Source organism: Crinia signifera, chromosome 3 (genome assembly GCF_055691185.1).
Source record: "Crinia signifera chromosome 3, ASM5569118v1, whole genome shotgun sequence".
In the NCBI taxonomy this organism is placed as follows: Eukaryota; Metazoa; Chordata; class Amphibia; order Anura; family Myobatrachidae; genus Crinia; species Crinia signifera.
In genome coordinates this window covers 23096340-23100726 of record NC_139219.1, presented here as the reverse complement: position 1 = coordinate 23100726, position 4387 = coordinate 23096340, and positions in this window count along the sequence as shown.

Below are 4387 nucleotides of genomic sequence, written 5' to 3'. Positions count from 1 at the left end.
TCACCCTATCCAGCAACCTCAGTGAGCTCAGGTGTGATCACATGACACAGATAGAACCAGGTTAATCTATTGTCCTGGTTCTGCTCTAATTGCTGCTGCAGCCAGCAGCCAATCATCAATCAATCAGGGGTATATAAGCAGGCCACCCAGAGTCCTCCAGTGTCTATTTCCTGAATTGGATCACCTGAGATTCCAGACCGACCATCTGTATCCAGTCCGATACTTACCTACCTGCACCATCGGTTTCCAGACAGACCCCCGGTATCCAGTCCAATACCAAGCTTGTATCATCGGTTTCCAGACCGACCATCGGTAACCAGCCTGATTCTACAGTACCATCGGTACCCAGTCTGAACTTTCAGCTTAGTAAATTTACCCCTTAGGGCAGTGGTTCCCAAACTGCCTGTATAATAAAAAATCGGGTCGGATCGCATTGTAATGGCAAGCGATGCAATACTTTATTGTACAGTGTGGGTCCTATATATATATATATATATATATATATATATATATATATATATATATATAAATACACACACAGGAGAAATACAGATTCATAAATGCAGCCAAAACTACGAGGGTGATTTGCTACTGATTGGATGGGGACGAATTTGATCCGTTCTAATGGAGGGGGGTTTAAGCCTGTGCATGTTTATTTGCACATGTGCAGACTCCCTGTGTGGACGCCTTGGGTAGGGGAGGGAGGCAGGTGGGCGGTGATGGACACCAGCCCAGAGCAGGGGAACACCTTTTATGGACATCCCCATGGAACGCAGGCAGGTCGATGCGTGCTCGGGGCGGACACTGACATCACATGATCTCAGTGCCCGCCCCCTCTTTGGTGGACTTTGACGGAAATAAAAGTCAGTTCAGGCTGACTTTTATTACTGAAGGGGAGAGAAATCATTTGATGTTTTCCAACCATCAAATGATTTATCTCCCCTTCGGCCACATGCTAGGGGATTTGTTCTCATACACATCCCCTTGCATGGTACCGAGGGGATTTGGTGGCGGGGGGATGGACATTCAGACGGGCGGCGTTAAGACACTCACTAAGCATTGAATGACTGTTGCTTAACGAGTGGTACTGAATGAGGCCCAAAATACAGGTGTATATTCCCACTTCTCCACTCTTATTAAGGCTTCTTAAGGCCCTCATCCATTAGTGCAAGGTATTGCATACGGTACCTCACATGTGATACCCTGCCGACTCAACCGGCGTCTCCCAGGCGGCTGGATTGCATACAACACATTGTATGTGATCCCAGTCCTGGCTGCAGGAGCCGATGGATCCTAGGAGCTGCAGGTCTGATCCGGTTCTGATCCGATGTGCACAGGACCAAACCGGATTAGAGGTCAAAAAGTCGGCATGAGTTTCTTTAAAAAAAAAAAAAAAGTTGCCAATGTTGACACCGGTCAACATGGACCCCCAATTAGCGTAACTCATACAATCGTTTCTCAGTTGTTGTCCACGTGAGTGGGAAAGAATGAAAAGTCCAACAAAAAATGTAAACATTTATGTTAATGTTTTCATGTGTCAACCTTTTTCGCCGTGGCACCCTTTTCACCATGTCGACCTATTGGCTGTCTGTCCGACACTGTAGATGTATCAGCCATGACCAGCTTCTAATTAGAAAATAATTCTTAATTTATGGACAGTCTGGTCATATACTGTATAGTGTAGGATAAGGCAGTTCAGCCACATGCGCTGTCCAAGGTGCTGAAATGTTTCCTTGGCCTGGGCTGAGTCACAGCTGGAAACAGAGAACAATAAGCCCGCTGGGCTGGGCAACACTGGCCCTCCAGATGTTGATGAACTACACATCCCAGCATGCCTTGTATCCGTTTCAGCATGGCCACATAGCAAAACTAATGCAAAGCATCCTGGGATGTGTAGTTCATTAACATCTGGAGGGCCGGTGTTGCCCAGCCCTGAATAAGCGGGTAACTTTGCACACCTCTCTATCTGGGCTGCATATGTTTTTGTTTTGTATATGTCATACTGTACTTAGAAGAAGAATGTTGAAGTACTGTATAGACGTAGCCAGCTACATCCATCCTGTGCTGTACTGCAGGCGCGACCTAATACGCTGGCCTGTAACTAATCCGCAGCTCCACGCAAAGCATACCTCCAAACATGACCTATTCCAGGAGGGATAAAGGGTCCGATTCACTTCACCATCAAAGGATTTCTCCTCCACTGTCCAGCGATCATCAGCATGCCTACCCCAAGCAGGCAGTGGAATGGCTGTGTTTTCTGGGGCCCATGCCTGTCAATCAGGCTCCAAACGCTACGGGGAAGGAAACATTTGCTGAAGGCGCTCACAGCCAAGTTCATTGAATACTGTGCACATGTGCAGTTCAGTCAAAAAGACAGAACGGCCGAATTAGGACCTGTGCGAACAGGCCTGAATCGACCCCAAAATGCTCTGTTCCTGGACTTCCTTGTCAGTGGCAGTTGTAGATGTGGGGCTGTAGCACAGTCCAAAATAAAAAATAGAGCCGCAGCACCAACTGCCAGTGAGTCCCGCTGGTGATGTCTGGCAGCGGTTGGGGTGGCAGTTGGTGTTTTTCCATTAATTTTTTTCATTTTCAACTGTGCTGCAGCCCCTCCCCTGTAACTGCCACTGGCATGGAACAGGAACAGAGCATTTTGTCCCTCCTGGAATGGGCCATGATGGGGATATGTAGGCACACTTGTGGCACCAGCTTTCCTGTGATAAGGATGTATGGAGCCAAAGCTGAGCTTGGCTACGTCTCTATTTATACTGCCCTTCATCTTTGTGAAATACGCTTGCATCCATCCTTTACCCCTCATTATATCTGTGTGTGTACTTCTACACGCTCACATCATATTTTTGCTTCATTAACACAAATATGGTAGAAAATTAATCTATTATGCGCCTTAGATGTAGATGAGGATATAAGATTCTGCTGCCGTTTAATCCTCATATGAAGCGGAGTTTCTGTCTGTGTGTTGTTCATATAAGGCAGAAGGAACGGAATATTCAGCTGCAGATTGTAACAACGTGTTTCCATCTCTTGGTGACTGATGATACAGATGTAGCGCCTCTCAGCCAGCTCAGGGAATGGCTAGATTCCCTGAGCTGGTGCAGGCTGGCGGATAGGTGCTGCATCTGATGGGGACGCGCAAGCGTTTCACACACATGCGCGTTCTCCTTCACTCGGCGGCGGGGAGCGGATACCCTGCCCATCTCTGCTTCAGTGAGATGGGCTGGGTTAGTGCAGGGTGCAGGCAGCTAGGGGGGAGCGGCGGGGAGCCAGCAGTGGTCGGCAGCAGGCTCAATCAGAACGAGGCACGCAAGCATCTTGTACACGCATGCCCCCTTCTGGCAGATGGCGAGCAGCAGCGATTGAGAGGTAATGAGAGCTGCTCCATCTGTATATTTGTATACGGTGCTTGTACTGCGGCAGAGGGTGCTAAGGGCCTGATACAGAAGTGCTCGCTAGGCTGCATATTTTTGCTGCTTAGCGAGTAGGTTAACGCCACACGCCAACTGTACGCCCTCTTGGCATTCAAATCCTATTGCGACGCTCACATGCACACACACAGAGGAAAAATCATTCAATGGTCATTCACCACTGAATGATTTTTCCTCTGTTCACAGATAAAAGTAAGCCAGGACATAGAGGCTTATGCTTATACCCATGTATGTTGGGCTTGGAGCACCTTCCTGCTGGGTTTTAGGGTCTCTGTAATGTAGGGTACACACCAGGACGACCCGCTCACGATGCACATCGTGAGCAGGTCGTCAGTGTCTCGTCCGACCCGCTCACGGTGACGCGGGGGGGCACGAACCGCTCACGATGTGCACCGTGAGCGGGTCCGATCCGATGGCGACCCGCACCCGGCTGTATGGTCGTCATTGAGATCCTACCTGCAGCAGGTAGGATCTCAATAACGACCGACCGACCCGTGGGACCGCGCATCGGATCGGTATCGGTCCACAGCAGGTCAGAAAAGGGCCCAATCAGCACACAATCTACATCCAATTGATCGGAATTGGATCTAGATTGTGGGGATCGGGCCCTAGTCGTCCTGGTGTGTACCCAGCATAACTCTCAGAAACAAAATTATATCTGAATGGCCGGCGGGTCAGGATGCGGACGGGCAGAAGATCAACAGCAGGCATCCTGATGATCAGAATCAAATCAAATCCAGGGTGTCACGATCCTGATAACAAGACACATATTTACCCTTCAAGTGTCTGTCCTGAATTTCCCTGCGTGCCAGGTCCAGCTATCATTTGCGCTGTTTGCATGCAGTCCGCAGCACATCGAGTCCACAGTAGTTTCTGAGGTCACCCTGTCAATACAACATGATCCTCCTGTCATCACGGATGTAACTCCCTGCTCCCTGCGGGCT